Source organism: Ixodes scapularis, unplaced genomic scaffold, assembly GCF_016920785.2.
Source record: "Ixodes scapularis isolate PalLabHiFi unplaced genomic scaffold, ASM1692078v2 PGA_scaffold13__105_contigs__length_92229423, whole genome shotgun sequence".
NCBI lineage: Eukaryota > Metazoa > Arthropoda > Arachnida > Ixodida > Ixodidae > Ixodes > Ixodes scapularis.
Genome location: NW_024609839.1, coordinates 51,574,959 through 51,592,978, shown reverse-complemented (window position 1 = coordinate 51,592,978; position 18,020 = coordinate 51,574,959). Strand labels below are relative to the sequence as shown.

The 18,020-nt window shown below is 43.3% G+C and overlaps 2 non-coding genes across 2 annotated transcripts; both read right to left on the bottom strand.

Moving 5' to 3' along the window:
- Positions 1-736: 736 nt before the first annotated feature.
- On the bottom strand, positions 737-809 carry Trnav-aac. Its single transcript has one exon. It is a non-coding gene; the product is annotated as a tRNA-Val (tRNA).
- Positions 810-10,213: 9,404 nt separating this feature from the next.
- Positions 10,214-10,286, bottom strand: Trnav-aac. The gene has a single exon. It is a non-coding gene; the product is annotated as a tRNA-Val (tRNA).
- Positions 10,287-18,020: the final 7,734 nt, after the last annotated feature.

The following is an 18,020-nucleotide window of genomic DNA, read 5'->3' as shown; positions in this document are numbered from 1 at the left end:
CATACGCCGATATCGTGATTTAAAGGAATTTATTGGGCGTCGTTTCGTGGTCATCTGTTTCTTTTTTTTTTTTTTCGTTTATTTCTTTTTGTTTAAATGTCGCGTCGCGGCGACGCGGATTTTAGTTTTTCCGATAAAAAAAAATGACCACTACAAAACAAACAAACCCAGTGTTGCAACGGACCAGTAACGGAACATTTTGGTGGCCATATAAATTTAAAAACATACAAAAGCGAAAATATGTTTAGTTAAGGCCTTTGCTAATTACTTAGCAGCTCATTGATTTTCTTCTGCGAAATATACAGCGAATCTTATTTTCCCAGTTTGTCTGTGCTCGCGAGGGCTGTTAGCGCTCAAACGCGTCAGTCTCCACGGCGTTAACAAATAGATTGAAGATACTTTTTTTCCACAGTAGCTATGTGGCATTGGCAGTATGATAACTTCATTGATACGTAAGTTGTACCCTGATTGTATATTAGTATTGCACTTAATAGCTGTTTGAAACGGAAGCTCCTTTGGGTTCAAAGTTCTGCCATAGTAGTGACCGACGTCCTGGGTTACCAAACCTCGGACATTTCGGGCGTTCGGCCGTTATGACAGCTACTACTAAACAAGCACCAAAAAAAAAAAAAAAGAGAATGCTAAAATAGGACATAATAATGATATAGTAATAAGTAAGTGATGAAAGGGCAATTAAAATAACAGTTCGACCAAAAAACAAAACAAAAAAAATCACTGTGCCTGCCAGGGATCGAACCTGGGACCTTCCGCGTGTTAGGCGGATGTGATAACCACAACACAACATGCACCGACAAAAACCTTCACAATAAGACTTTGTCACAAGACATGTTTCCTCATTTCCAAAATCCGGTTTTTTTTTTGTTTTTTTTTTTTAGTCACCGGGTTTTGTTCTTAACAGGGCGCGGTACCTCTATTTATTCGTCCGTTTCAGCCACCAGATGGCGCGCGGCTCGAAACGTGGTTGAACGCGCAACTTCTAGATGGCGCCAGTATCGAGGTGTGAAAAGGCCCGCGTTATCCGCTGCGTGAAATAGATCCCGAAATCTGCCGTGTTCTCCCGGCGGAGGAAGTTTCTGCATCCCTCGCGCGCGCTTGGTATGTACGCGCGGTGACCGAGTCCGGCCTCGGCGCTGTGTGATGCAGTGGGTGGCGCTCGTTTCTGTTCGGAGGTAGGAATAAAAATGCCGGTCCCCTTTTTTACGACGCTCGTTTCTATAGCTTGTTTTTCTTCTTTTTTTTTATCTCAAGTGACCTACAGTACCGCCTGTTCGAAATCGTCCTTTGCGGTGAGCGATTGAGAGTCAGGTTAGCATTTTATTTGGGTCAGTACTACACATTCAATGGAGACCTCGGGGGGCGATGTAAATATGCATTGCTTCCCAAAGTGTGTCCAAGGTGCGCAATGACAATTGGAAAGGGTATTGAAGGCGCGCGACCGTCGGTTGGTAAAATACGTGCGTTAGATTGACTTATTCAGTCTAATAATTTTTGCCAACGTCTTTTATCTGTTTCGACAAATGACATGGTCGAGTCTATTGATAACCTTAGCTAAATTGGACGTACGGAGTGTCCGGGCTTTAAATAAATTTGCTTCGTTTATGTGAATGAATAACTGTTTTCTCTTTTCCGTGCTCGGTGCTATGCAAAAATCGCTGAGATGTTATGGTAGCTCAGTGTGGCGGCGTTTTGCACGCTGACTCGCTATTGCATTCGCTGTGCACAATATGTGTTCAGATGGAATGTGCCAAATCGTATTTCCGATCGATATGATAGATTTACTTTGCTACAGTGTTAATTATATTTTCCTGATTTAAGCTTCCCTGATCTGAGCCTAAGTTTAAATTCGAAGGGCAGACAGACTTAGCGTCGTAACAGCCGTAATGCGCAGAAAGAAATTAGTACCATGAAAGAAAAACAAAAGGATACGAGGTGGCTCAGTGTTATAGAAGTAATGAGTGTGCAAAGGATGGGATACGGTCCATTCGTCACATGCACACTCGTCACAGGACGATTGGTCACAGGACGATTCGTCACACAGGAACATTCGTCATAGGATGACTCGTCACGCGGCCAACCGGTCTCACAATAGTTCGTCCCCCCAAAAATGTATTGTTCAATTTGGTTCGGGCGGACAAAGGCGAAGAATTTGTAAGGAACGTTTTAGCTTCTGATTCGGTCCCGAACATTGAATGTTGGTTGGGCCTCAGAAAGTCGGTCACCTCTTATCTTAGCATGTCTTTCGCTTCTCGAGGTCAAAGAATTTGTAACAGACGTTCTAGCTATCTGGGTCCGTCCTGAACGGTGAATGCGGAGGCCATAGAAGAGCGACTATTTTTGAACTACATTCAAAAGGATGGAGGTGATCGCAACAGAGAGAGCCATGATGCTGCACGAGGGGTACTCGTACACATTCGGCAGAAGGAATTCCGATACTTGTTGGTTTTGTCGAATAGGTGTATGCAAGGCAAAACTAAAAACTAATTTGGCTGCCAGTCGGATTATTGCTCGTTCAAGCCTGCAACTGAGATCAACCTGCTGAAGACCCGTAATATAATGAAAGGAAAAGCGGATGAGTATTGTAATATTAGTTTATATAACCATTGGTTTACGTGACAGTGGAAAATTGTGAAACTCCTCATCAGGGTATGTAGGCAGATGTTGAAATTTACAATTTACTATCGTCCCCTGCTCGATCAATGAGACCAGTTGCCCGCATGACGAGTCATCCTGTGACAAATGTTCCTATGTGACGAATCATCCTGTGACCAATCGTCCTGTGACGAATGCGCATGTGACGAATCGTCCTCATCCCGCAAAGGATGCCATCGTACGTTTTTTTTTTTTTCTTTTTTTGTTTTTTTAACTCTCCGCATTGCTGGGAAACGCTCAAGGTACCAGCAAAGACAGCGAGCTGGTGTGAAATTTCCATCGAGCGGAAAACGAGTGTGACTTTTATTCCATCATGCGCTTTCATTTTGATATGGCTCAAAATGGGCGCGAAATAGTAACAGGTAAGGCAACAAAATTTAGATGTTAGGTCTGGAGCACCGCCATACTCAGCCGTGTTGGGGGCATCTCTCGCGAGTCAATACGGCAAAGGTATTGCGCGTCGAACTGTACGTGAGAGTTATCCATTTCAGCGAAACCTTGATTTCGCAAAACTATTGTGGCTCGAGTCGTGGCTTCCAGTACTTGAAAGCCACGAGCGAGAAATAAATGACAGTTGATTTTGAAGGACAATCGCGACGTGGAAACCCATAAAAGAGAGTTCCAATAAGACGAGAGCTTCCCCTTCTCTTCAAGTGCGTGGGTTACGCTCTCAATCCTGCACCTGTGGTAACACCGCAGGCTCCTAAAATGGCTTTGAAAACGTTCCTGATCGCAACAACTTTTTTTTTTTTTTGTCGAGGCGCTATTTTATTTTTTTTTTACTTTTTGTCTACCTTGATACCCCATCAGCGCAAAAACCACCATAAACTAAAAAAAAAAAAAAATAGTTAGCATACAACGACAACGCACCCACTGGGACCCGAGTCAAGGCAAGAACAACTAACTACTAAAAGGGGAAAAAAATCATGTTCGCATACACAGACAGAACGCCTCCATCGAAAGAAATGAATCATGCGCTTGTTCTGCCCGTCTCGTTGTGCGTCTGTCAAAAGCCACAAAGGAGGAAGACAATCAGCGCCTACACCACTCCCCTCCACTCCCCTCCCCCCCCCCCCCCCCCCCCGCATCACCCCTAAAAAGAAGAAAAGAAAGGTTTCTTGGGCGCGCGCGCGGTCGCCCAAGCGATGACCTTGGAAGGGTATGCGATTGTAGCACGTTTGTCCCCCGGTTGTGCCCCTGTCTCAAATGCCACGGTCCGTTTCTCCCAAGTGCCCGTCTTATCTTCCCGAGTATCAACTCCGCAGTGATTCTGAATCATTCCGATGCTTTCCAACGTTGCAAAACTGTTAGACGAATATTTGCACAGAAGTATACTCTGTTCGCAGAACTATCTACGGCGCTAAAATTCAAAAGCGCCGAGTTGGATTGGGGAACTCGTGTAGGTTTAGCTCATCGTTGGAACATTCTTATTCGCTCGATGAACTCCACAAAACGTGTAAATATTAGAATGAACTTTCCAGAGAACGAGAGTTGTTGTCGGGGTTCCAGGCGACCGGACAGGTCGCAATTATTGGCTGATTAAAAATTTTATTTCATAATCACAATCGTATCATCAAGGGCACGCCATTTCCTCATCACTTCTTCTACGAAAAGAGTTGCTGTATTCGTAGCACACACAGACGGAAACGGTTGAGACTGCCCAAATAATATCTTCTTTTGGCAGGTACTGCGCAGCGATTACACACAATGCCTCTAACATAAACATGCTGCTCCACATGTCTATTCACAAGATGCAATACATCGTTCTCCCAACTTTGTTGAAATGGGCATGAAAGCGCGTAACCGTCACTTTTTTGAAGTTCTACTTAGAGGTGAAGTGTTTACCGTAAAAAGTCGTTAATTATTTATTTTTTTCCGTTTACTACAAAGCTCGATTCCCTTAAATTTTTGTTTTTATATCGTCTCTACAGCGCTTTTACGTCGGTACTTTCGTGTTAGAGGACGTCACATAATGTGCGAAAAAAACAACAAAAAAACGGTAAGATCGATGCTGCATAGCCTTTTTTTTTTTTTTGTGGACATCAAGAAAAAAAAAAAAAGATAGTAGTTGTCTTCACTTCGCACTGCATGTTTTGGCACGGAAGTTCCTATTTGGTTATGATGTCTTTACTTTCTTAAAAATTATATACAGTAATTTAAATTACCGAATTACAAAAACGTCGAAATTGTATAATTGCTTTTCGTTGGGACGCCATGACGACAGCGACACTCGTGTTCCCTCGTGGTTTTCGCCAGCATTTCTACGATGAATTGCCAGGATCGCGAGATGCAACAGCGTGACACTCCGTCTTCTGTGACGTCATTTGTTGCACTTCGGGACAACTTTTGATGTATGGCCAGCATAAGACGCTAACCACACCAGTCGGAGACGCGCTGCAGGTGCCATAGTACTGCTCGTAAAAGTAGCTGTCACGTGCTTTGCTCCGCGACTGAGGGTTGCCAAATTACGGTGAAACGGAGTATAGACAAAACAGACTGGACGACATTTACCGGGCATCTTTAGAGCTGCGAAGCTCAAAATCACGCGTACTCATAAGAATTTTTTTTCTCGCGTGTTTGTGATTTTTATGATGTCCTGCAAGCAAGAAAAAAATATATATGGTGAGGTCACTCCGAGGGGGTAGCGATAACTGCGAGCCACGAACATGAAGGACTCGCTAACATCCGTCAGGAGTGTGAACGGTAAATCGTCACGCAAACATATTCTCACAAGCTGCAAATATTTATTTGGCTTAGGAAGTAGAATACTAGTATACTAACGACATGTGATTATTGTACACAAGATACCATTTCTCGGTTCTTCAAAACCATTTCCCAAGTCTGAACGGTCGCGCTACGGGCCGCGGCTAGCCGTGCCCTCGATAGACTACGGAGCTGCGTTGTGTCGTCTGCTACTGTACCGCCAACAGGAGAGCGATAGCTCTGTGTGTTCCACAGATGCGTGTTGCGGTATAACTCTGTACGTCTGTCCTAGAGGAAGACAAAGAGATAGGCTCTGTGACCCCCTCCTAAGCTAACAAAAACAAACAGAAGTATACTCGTTTGGACTGAAAGGTTTACAAAATAGTGACCAGACATTGGAAAAGCATATGTCACAGAACTTGGTTTATGAAATGGCATCATTGTTTCGAGCAAGAAATCACCTGCTCACCACTGGGACGATGAAATCGTCACTATTTATTGCGTCAGGTATATTTGCGCTCATGAAGAAAAATCTGAACACATCCTTCTCCCAAAGTCCTATGTCGAATAATAAACACTTTTTTAAACATCTATGCACAAATAACTCATTTTTTTCTACACTTGTATATGCACGTTAATTGACGTCAAACCGCATTTTTGATTAGATCTTGATGTCTACACCAACTACATTCATATTTTTTAGGGCTTTATTGAACGATAACTTCAACTATAGTTAATGGAACACGATGGCTCGATCTCGACAAAAACCTCAACGTGCGAAGCTTCCACAGACGGTCGCTAGCGAGTATTCTCAATGTGAGACTTCAGAAGCTTTCGCTTGCCATAGGGAGCTTGCTTTCGACTACAGCACTGCACGGGCCTGGAAAGCGCTGCTGTGTGGAGAGGTTGACTTACAAGATGACGTGTTACGTGGTCACGTAAGATGGCGTCATTTCGTGCAGCGTGATCACGTAAGATGACGTCATTTCGTGTAACGAGATCATGTAAGATGACGTGTTTGTGTCACGTCATCACGTAAGATGACGTCAGTTCGTATGAACTGACGTCATCTTACGACAACGCCAACAACATTAGTGCCGTCCGGAACCATTGACCTTAGAAACGCGCTTCTTCGCTTGAAGAGCTGATATGCGTTGATTGTTATTTGTTTCTTTTGCCTACTACAGACCATTCAAGAACTCGCCTTCTGGGTGCCACCAACTTCGTCTACTGGGCTGTGAAGCGCGTTCGAGCGTGCGCAATACCTCTCTAGGCCGAAAGATTGTACACTGAGTATGCGTTCACAGCTCAATGACTTTGGCATTTTTCGTCAGGATAGATGCTCCCACGAGAAGAGCGTAATGGATGTGTGAATAGAATTGGAAATTTGAAATGTTCTTGTCCAATCGCATTTTTCTTTGGTTATCAACGCTTTTTAGCGTCATCACAAGACGTTCAACCCATAATACACTGGTGATTAAAAAATAAGCACCGAAAAACATGCACCGATTTTCGCTCAAAAATAAACACCGAAAAAAAACATACCGTAATCATTACCCATGTCACCTTTTTGGGTGATATGTGAATTTCCAGAAGAACAGCGAGTTATCACCCTCCCCTAGGAATACCCTGACTACAGAGCAGGCGACCCGTTTTTCCCCGCGTTAGATTGTGGTGACCACGAACCGTACGGAGGTCACAGGACGTCCGTGAAAAATAAAAAGGAGGCAAACAACGATCTACTCTGTGCACGCTTCATCCCCAATTTCCACGACCCCAAGGCCGAAGGACGTTTGTGTGAAGGATAACAATAAAATAAAACTTTGCGTAAAAAAAAAAAAAAAAAGCCCGTTTTTAAAAGAAAAAAAAAAAAGTAGAAACAAGCACAACGCGTTGACGGACCGCGAGGTTGTGGAACACCTCGCGGTCCGCTTGCCACAGGACGGTTGTCTTCGACCCATAGCTCCAAGGTGAATTTGCCACTTGCGAAAACACGGAGACCTACCCAGCGAGAACCAGGAAAGCAAGACACGCACACTGACGCCTCGGCGTGCAGAATGAAACAGGATACGGGCGCGGAACACGGCCGCGGAAGAACACCTCGCACAGTGCCGATCCGGCCGATCTCCGAACGGACGATTTCGCATGGATGGATGGATGGATGAATACGGCTGAGCCCTTTGGATCGGGCGGTAGCTTACGCCACCTAGCCATTTTGTTTTACCATTTAAGCTTAGAATATTTAAATGTGAAATCTATATTCACTCCGCAGTGCAAAGAAAGTGAGGCTATGAAACCCCCTTGCCATCAGTGAATAAGAAAATACCTAGTTTTCTCTCGATTTCTGCCACCATTCACTTAATCTTTGCTTGGTAATCTCTACAGTCTTGAAATCCACTCTCCCTTCGCTGTCTCTAAAACCCAATGACTTTATTAAATCTATGTTGTCTTCGGTAGGCATAGGGTGAAGCCCTTTGCAGTAGAGTATCAAGTGCTCAGCCGTCTCGTCCTCCTCTCCACAAGCAATGCACACTGTATCCATTTCCTGGTACTTCACTCTGTATGTTCTGGTTCGCAGAACACCCGTTCTTGCCTCAAACAGCAATGAGCTTCCCCTAGAATTGTCATAAATGCTTTCTTTGGCAATAACTCTTTTGTTTAATCTATAGCTTTCCAGAGCAGTCTTTGTCTGCATTCCCTCTAGCCACCGATCCCTTTCTGTGGCCTTAACTTTCTTCTTAACTGAGACTTGCTCTTCCGTATCTTCGCTATAGCCCAAAAACTTTCCTCTTAATTTCCTAGTGCGCTGTCTCCACTTTGTGTCTACACTCCTCATGTATAAATAGCTGAAAACCTTTCGTGCCCATTGCTCCCCATCCATTAGCCTCAACCTATCCTCAAATTCTACCTTGCTCACCGCTTCCGCTTTCGCTGTCCACGAAAACATTTCGTGGACAGCGAGCGCCACCGCACGGGAGAGAGAGGTACCTTAAAAACGACGAAAACAAGCACCGACACCTTGGTTCTTTATATTTGCTGTAGTTACGGAACAAATCGACTTACATGAATAATTTGAATATTATTCGATTCCGTAATAAATTTAGAAGACATTAAACGCAATTCTTCTTATGTTTGAATTTAGATAATTTTGTAAATTCGCTCCGAACGCAAGAGTGCCGAATTAGCCGATTTTGACCATTTTCATGATTTTTTTAAAGAATATAATTAAATTTATGACGAAACATCTGTTGCGTTTAGTGACTCGATAATGACTCAATGTCTTTAAAGCCGAAATTTTCAAGAAGATCCGCGCAGCCGTTATTATGTGAGAATTTTTTTAATTTGGTGAAAAACCTCATGTATTCTCTATGGGGCTCTGAGGTGCGCCCCCTCTTAAAGGGGTTATGACACGCCAAAAATAAAATATTACATAACTATACTGCTAGGACCCATTGTATGTTCCTATAATCCTGCTAAATTTGTTTTGAAAAAGGCGCGATAGTTTCGTGGATAAATCGATTTATATGCGGGCCCCTCGGAGGGGCAGATCCGGGCGGACCTGGAGGCTGATGACGTAGCCAGCCTCCAGCGCGGTGTCTCCTTGCACGCACTCACAGACTTGGCTCTCTTGGCGTATCGAGCCTCAGCTTCCTCGTTTACCTTCCACGTTTCCAGCACCCGGTCTGTGACGATTACGTCTACGGCATCGATCGCCTTGTCGAAGTGTTCGACATTGATCGCAGCAGCGATGAGAGTGATTGCTATCAAGAGATGTTGGAAGCTGTTCATTCTGACTGCGACCCGCTGGCGACGAGTTCCAGCGACGACGAGTTCGCCGTGGTCACCGTCGTCCGGGAATGTCTCGCAGGCGCAGGCAGGCTGGAAGGTCAACCGGCCGGGGGGCGAGAGCGAGAATAGCTTTCCGTTTACCGAGCTGTTTGAGCGGTTTTGTTCGTACCGCGACGAGAAAAGCTTGGGCGATCATGGGGGCGCCTAGAATGAGAGAGTGTTCATGGTCACGTGGTTTATGGACACCATGGTGTGACTAAGTTGAGCAGTGTTGCCTGGTCGCCAGATGAAAATTATAAAAATTCGTAAATTGAATATTGCAATTATCAGAGCTCTAAAAATTGCGTAACTTGGTGTATATACTAAGTAGCCTATGAGCATTCCATTTCAAGAATAATCTATCCGTTTAATTTTCGTGTCATAACCCCTTTAAGGAATAGTGTAACGAAAGGGCCCATCCATGGGTGCGTTTCTTTTTTTTTTTTTATTATAATCAATCCTGTTCAGGTTTGGAAACATCAAGTGAATATATTAAAGGCGAAAAGTTGTCACATTTCTCCCATTCGGTTTCATTTTGTTCGCGTTCACGACCTTCCGGCGGTTTGAGATTCCTAACCAGAGGTATTTTACAAAGCTTCTGCATCGTATGGTTCGCTCTCATCCTCTGAATCCATTCTAATAAGCGTTAAAGGTCTGAATCGGAAGAGCCGGTGCTACAATTAATTGCCACTATCGCCAGAGTAGCCGACATGCGAATCGAACTCTTTGCGCGCACCACACGGGCGGATTGTCTGAATTCGAAACTATCAATAGCTCCCGTAAAATAAAACAGCCTGCAAATATAATGTATGTAGTTGCCCAAAGAGATGACAAATAGCAACACCTCCGGCGGTGCAGGCGGTCCCTTCCAAATGCTTAATTAATGCGCGGTTTAGGAGGGCACTGCCAAATGTGGAACCGCCTAGTACATGTATGGTGACGATCCGCGAAAAGCATGAGTGAATAAAAAGCGATCAGCATGCACGTTTAGCCTAAAAAAAAAAATAATTACTGTGCCTGCCAGGGATCGAACCTGGGACCTTCCGCGTGTTAGGCGGATGTGATAACCACTACACAACAAGCACCGTCGAGGAAAGGAACTAGTCGACGTGAGAGCGAAGCACAATCTAGGGCGGCTTTAAATTCCCAATCAACGTGCCGCAAGGTTAGTTCGCGTTTCGAAATAGGTGTCCAGGAAAGTACATCCTCTCTGGTTATTTTATTTATTATCTTTTTTTTTTTTTTTTTACACGGCGTTTTCTTTTTCTGTTTTAGCCGTTTTTTGAGGTTTGAATATCCTTGCATTGGTATTTCTGACTTACTGAAAGTATAAAGTGCAAAGGGACAGACAAGGACACAAAGTGGATAGGACAGCGCTTTACTCAGCGCTGCCGTTAAAAAAAAAAAGAAAGTCTAAGGATTGCTTGTTTTTTGCGCTTTATATTTTTAGTATATATCGAACCAACTAACATAGCTACATATTTTTGATGTTTGAATTGTTTGTTAAGTTTTCGGGAAATCATTTTCGCAACGAAGCACGGTTTGTTTTTAAGGCGAAAGCCTTATTTGCCCATTGCGCAAAAAGCCTGCGGCGTTGTGCCCCACAATGAAAAAAAAAAATGACGTCATCAAGCACGTCACCAGAAATAAAACACAAAAAAAAGCACAGCAAAGCAGAAGCTTCGTCACGGTAGCCGTGGAGCCGGCAAGGACGCCGCGCCTGCGCAGTGGGGGATCATGACGTCACCGCCGGACAACAGCACAAGCAAAACACACACACACACACGCGCGCACACACACGCACACACACACACACAAACAGACATCACATACAATACCGACAGAAACAACTTTAATACGTGCAGAAACATTACTCGAAAACAGTTCACCCGCGGGACTATAATGCTTTCGCATTCCTACACGTAAGCAGTCTTAAGTGTCTTCGGCGAATTTTTGTTTAGTTGCAAAGTATATCAATTTACGTGTAGAAACAGATAAGAACTGCTTCTAGCCCGCTTCACTTCCGATGCAGCCAATCAATCAGTGACAAAAAGTGCATGGTCACGGTGCTTCGTCGTCTTTGTGCGTTTTCTATCCCCGGCTGAACCAGTCACGCACAATCAACTCGCCACGATCCTGTGCTCCCATAAAGACAAGTGAAACAGATTACGAAGACGGTGCAGGTTTTACTTTAGGTTTTACGAGGGAGATCGAGGGATATGGGGGCGTAGAACAGCACAACCTATCGAGTTTTAGTAGATCGTTCCAACGACTCCGATGCACCCTATACTCCGCCACCGCGTATGCGCGGTTATCGTACTGTTATCGGGTGTCGGAGGTATTGGAACGATTGCACAAATAAAAGGGCTTTACCCAACCATGCAAACGTCATGCGATTTCGATACGGTGAAGACACGATTAACCCCCTTGCGCAGTCTTCAAAGAAGCGTCGTCGACGTCGGAGCAACACCGACGCCAAAAACAGGCTTTTGATAAGAAAGAGAAACCAATAATATCAAAGAAAGGAAGACGGACTTGACCTGACCTGGTGTGTATCTTGTGCACCGATAGCCCGGTGAAGAGCCGACAAAGAAGCGAATCAATGCTCGGCCGAACGAATCAGGATCTCTTGTGCCATATGTGAGACGAGCAAACTGTATACAATGGTGTCCGATGGTTGTGCCGGCGTATCTTCTTGTCAGCTTGTTTTCTGGCTTGTCGACGCCGGCTGCTGTTCTTTTGTACTTTTTTGTATCTCGCACTGGTGCGGAATGGAGAGTTCCGCTTTATCCGTAGGAATTCATTGTGCACAGTCAAGCGGTTTTAGATGGAGGGAGATGCCAAAGCAAAAGACCACAGACCTTGCTAAAAAAACACCTATCCTGTCACGTTTTTGTTTTTGTTTTTTTAGGGGTATTGACAAAGGCTCACTGTAAGTATCGTTGAATTGTACAACGTTAACGTGTATTTTTTTTGCTCTTGATACGATGTGTATGTTATAATTATTAAGTTCCATGTTTGGTTGTACATAGTGCAGTTTCCGAAGTATACCAGGTAAGGCAAACAAAATATTTCAGCTAAAATGAAAAAAAAAAAAAAGTTAAAGAAACAGCTGCTTAAGTCCCTCTTGTATCATCTTTCCAAGTTAATTTCTCTTAGTTAACACGTCAAGAAACTATTGTTCAGACAAAAGCAAAATATGAAGCAAGAACAAGTAACAACTGTCCCCAAAACCCAGCGTTTTAACTGCCGAATTAGAGACTTTTAACCTAAACAGTGGTTCTCACCTTTGATGTTTCGCTGACCTCTTGTAGATTGGCGGAAATGATGGAGGACCCCGTTCGGGGGGAGGGAAATAGAAAGGTGTAGCTAATTACGATAATTATTTAATAAATAAATATAACTAATTGCTAGTGTGAGGTAGACTTACCTCATTGACATAGACACGAGATCGAGAACTCACCTGAAAATTGGAACGTTTTTCTCAATGTGAAAAAAGACAACTTATATTGCCGGGCTTGACGGATGAGACAGGGCTTCGCGGACCCCCATTTGAGAACCACTGACCCAGGTAATCAAAGGTCATAATTGTTTCAAGAATAACTTTGAGTGGGTCGCGAAGCTAAAGTTGCGTGGGCCATCATTTTAGGAATATTCGAATTGAGACGATCTTATTAATATACAACTGCATAAAAAGTGGTCGCTTAGAATAGTAAAATCACTTCTGGGTTACAACTTATAGGTTATAGCGTATAGAACACGTATAAAGCCAAAACCGGACCTTGGCAGAAACCCAATAAAATTTCAATATTTTTTTTTTAGATGGGATGAGCATTACAGGCAGTTTGGCGTTTTTTTTTTTTTTTTTTAATGCGCAAAAAAACGAAACTCGGCTGATGCGAATACAGTTGTCTGACAAAATCACTTTTTGTCTGCGCCGGTGACGCAAAAACCCGTTTGATTGGCGCCCCCCCCCCCCCTCCCCCCGTCCCTCTCACCTGCTTCATGTCGTCCTAAGGTTTACTACTTTAGGGGTTATCGATGACGCTCAGCGAGTTTCTATTTAGAACCATACGATTATTTTTACTAATTAAAACTTAATCAGTCAATTTAAAGTAAGTATATTTTATATAGTATGTTCTTTTTGCGATCCTCGACATTTCGAACAAAATGTTTCCGAAATAAGTTTTTTTTTTCTCAGCCAATTTAGTTTTATGCATTTTTTATAGTCTTCATAGAAACATCCGGTATATGCGCATCATACTTGGGTAGTAATTCAATTACAATAATTGAATTATTGTAATTTAATTACTTTTCTCGTAATTTGCACCGGTAGTTAATTTCTTTCGGCTAAAAGGAATTGCAATTGTAATTTAATTACTTTCTAGCGTCAGTAGTTGCAAAATTTAAGGTACAATTAGAATTACTTTTGCGAGAACTTGCGGTGCCGACGAAACCTCTCTGAAAGTTTCAGCGCTCGCTCAAGCGGTCTAGCTCTCGGCGACACACTGACACACATAGGCACGCACGCACAGACACGCGCAAAAAAATAGCGTTGGGCTGTTTTGTTGTTTTGTTGCTTACACTGCAGGCTGAGAGACAATCCTTTTTGGAGCCTACCTCAACGGTGCCCTGTGGCGCCGTCTGCGGAGCGACCAGAAAACAATAGTGTAAAGATGCCAAAATGTTGAAAGAAACAAAATTTAGCTCGAACTTTCAGCCGAGGTTGGAAATGTTAATTGTCTATGAAGTTATTTTTTTTTCTTTTTTTTTTTTTTTTTCTCACTTTTTTAGGTTTCTCTTTCGGTACTGTGGCATATTTGTTTCTTTGTATTATTTTAAAGTTTATTTCCTGTTGGTTGTACTTCGGACATAATTTGCAGAAGCATTTTAAAGACTGACCTTGTACTTTAAAATATTGTCACCATTGATTCGGGAGGCCCGATTTGATTCTTATATATTTCTGAGCCATTATAATAATAAATAATAATAATAATCTTAATTTCCTTTTTTCATTACAAAACGAAAAAAAGGTGGAAAAGAGGGCAAAAAGCTGCTACTCCAGCTTATAGTTTCAACTTCATGTAAATAATTTATAATAATATAGAACGTTTGTATGTGAATATGGTCGTATTAGCGCGAGTGAGTTGTGGTTATATATGGACATGATTAAAATATTGATATGACTAATGGTCGCATTTTTCTTTGCCTAACTACCAAAAGTGTGTCCAACCAATTTTACTTTAGCGATCCGGAATCCTTGAGAATATGAAGTAATTTATTATTAATTATAAAAAAATATAAGAACGTAGGATTTCATTACAAACAAGCTGTCAAGTTCTATCATTAATTGAACAAAATTCACAAAAAGAAAGTTCAATTTGTGACATTTATACAGCGACGTTTAAGCCTCCTCAAACATTGGGGCAAAGAATGACCGAATACGTTGCATTCTAAACAACTCGTGTAAAGTAATATGACCGAAGTCGGGTCGCTCTTAGGAATAGGTAATTCTAAATTAATTTGTAATTTTAATCAATTATTTTTTACGTAATAGTAATTGTAATTGTAGTTCAACTACTTTTGGAGCAAAGTACAGGGTGTCACAAAAGAAAATTTACACGGTCTTTTTTACCACAAAAATGAACTAAGCATCGGCGAACGCTCATTCTCAACCCAAAGGTAGCGCAAGAGGTCACAACCAGATGCCAAAGTTTCAGCCCGATCCGATAACTTAATCAAAAGTTATAAGTGGTTTTCTGAAAATTTCAATGGGGAAATGGCGGCCGACGGAGTTTTCAAACACATGGGGCTCTATGGGCACCAGAAACCAAAAACAGGCAAAAATGGGCACCATTTTCCCATTGAACTTTTCAGAAAATCGCTTATAACTTTTGATTAAGTTATCGGATCGGGCTGAAACTTTGGCATCTGGTTGTGACCTCTAGCTCTACCTTTGGGCGGAGAATGAGCGTTCGGCGATGTATAGTTTATTTTTGCGGTAAAAAAGACCGTGTAATTTTTTTTGTGTGACGCCCTGTAGTTGTAAATGTAGTCAAATTACATTTCGGAAGTAATTTACCCATGTTATGAATGCGCTACCAAACCCCAGACGCTTGCTGTTGGAGAGCGGGAAGAGATGACACTTGTATTCACTTGCTCTTTTACATGATAATAATCAGATAATTCTGATTCTCAGAACGACGAAGGGGAGACACGTGCAACGCGGTCGTGAAAACAGGTTTTCGAGAGGCTTCCGTTCTTTCCCAACTCTGATCTAGTTTTACGCAATACGAAGAAACCAAACAAAGAAGAAAAAGGAACTGTGAAATATCGCGTCGTCTTCGACGTTCGCTATCGACTGCTCCGTCGGGGGGTGTAGCTCAGATGGTAGAGCGCTCGCTTAGCATGCGAGAGGTACGGGGAGCGATACCCCGCACCTCCAATAACCTTTTTTTTTTTCTTCTTTTTTTCTAAAATATTTGCCTCGGTAATCGCTTGACCCAAACTTTGTTTCGCCTCTGGTTCAGAAGGCAGCCAACGCTACGAGATGAAGGCACCAAGCGTCAAAAGAGCACCATCATGGTGTTCGCCATGCTCCTGAACGTGTTCTATCCTCGCTGAACGAGTCGTGAACAGGAAAGGCCTAATGACTTTGACTTTTGACGCTGCCTGATTAGTTCCCTTATCTTGTGGCGTCGGTTGCGTCTGGACATAAGCTGAAACAAAATATAGGTACCACTGGGTTTTAAAGGCGCGCCAAGAACTATCATAGCGGTTCCTAAAATGACTGTATTAGTCGCAAATTCTTTTTTTTTTCTTTATTTTTTTTAGGGATCGGCTTGCCCGGCATTCTGCTGGCAAGTTGACGCCGGTACCGTGTTCATAAAGTGGAAAAGTTGGAATCGGACTTATGCTGAGCGCAAGTTCGTCTGCTTCTTGCGACGATGTCAGAACACCGGGCTCTTAATGGCTGATTGAAAAAAAATATAATAGTGGGTAGACCTCAAGGCCTATCTAGCATTGAGGTCTACCCACTATCCCTTCAATCAAAGCCAATCACAGCTCGGCGTCATTCTGACGTCACGGCAACTCCTGCGCGCAAGAAACAGACGACTTGCTCTCCGCGTTGCCTTTGTTAAAGGGTGAGGCATGTAACTTATCTATTCGTTAGTCACTGGAAGCAAAAATCAGTCCGAGCTGCTGCTGCAGGAACACTTATACAGCGGAAGCGTTAAGATCAAAACTACTGGCTCACGCTAGTTTTTTTTTTTTTTTTTCCTCCTGACAACGTTAAGGTAAGACGGAATTGAGTAGCGTGAAGGCACAAACAAAAGCTTTAATGTGTTTTTCTTTTGTCTTCCACATTAGTAGGTTGTTTGCGTTCAGCCCCATATGCACGTGTTTTCGTTATGTGCCAACATTTCTATATTCCTTTTCATCATAGGCCCGAGCGGGGCAAAAAGCTACTCGAAGCACGCGCACAAATGCAAAACCTGAAAACGCAATGTCACGACGCCTTCTTCGCGTAGTTCGGACATCAATAAGCTATTTTGGGGAGCACTGAAGCTATCTGCCTACATGACCTCGCGTTCGTTGCAGTGTGACTTTTTAAGATGGGCAACCATGTTCCCAAGTTGTGATATTGAAACGAGACGAGTAAAAGATTACCATCAGGCTCAGTTTATACGGATGTTTTAATTAATAATTTAAACTAAGCTATCCGTGTAATGTAAGGCGTTGACTATATGACCCCTTCCAATGACTGACGAATTTACGCCTGAAACACGCAACAATGGCAAGTCGCACTGTTAGAAAAATAGTTGCTAGGCGATTCTGTCACACACGTGAAACATTGTTGCAGTCCGAGTTTCCATGCGCCAGACGCCTACGTTCCCGGCGCCCTTCATCAGATAGTTTAACGCGTACCATGTGTACACTCAATAGTTGTTCCTAGAATGAAGCGATCTACTATTCCTCTAATCGGGATGCAGAGCCTTCCATACTGTCGAGCTCCTCCTCGCCTACCCTTCTGGTCACATGACCTCCCCTTTAACCAGTCAGCGTCAAGCACCTCACTCCTCCTCTCCCACCCGTCAACCAATCAGTGTCGAGCCTCGCGGCCACGCTTTTATCCAGGCTTCACTTTCAGGCTTCCCAAAATGCCCAACACATATAGCCAAAGAACGTTTCAGGTTAAATTTTCCTGTTCCTTGGCGTGTCCTGGCGTGAGGGGCAGAGACGAGCCGAGACGCGGCAGACCGTTCTGCACGCAGACTGCACACCCATCCTCCTCACCGCAATCTAAAATTTGACAAATGTTCAAGATATTTTTACATTTCTTCGCTAAATTTAGCAGCGAATTTTCTCCGCTAAAGCTAAGGGCGAAACGCTTTGTCACAGTGCCATGGGACACTGCGATTTTCCGCTGAATTTAGCGGGTTACACCGACGATACAAACACCGGGATCCGCAGAAAAAATCTGGTCAGTATAGGGAGTTTTAGTAGATCGTTCCGATGCCTCCGATAACGACACCCGATAGCGATACGCCGCGTGCGTAAAGGCGTGACAAGAGTCTCGGGTATACCGTTATTGCTGTTATCGGATCAATCTACTTAAACTCTCTAGTAACGGTTGTCGAGGTAAAATGGGCTGAATGAATAGAGATGTTTCTACGGCTTCCCCTGATGCACACCAAACCCCAGATGCAGGATTTGAAAAGGGGGGGGTCTAAGACATTTGCGTCCATTGATTTTTTTTAGATGATTGCGATTTGTAATATGAGAACAACTAACGGGTAACACGCTACGCAGCGGTG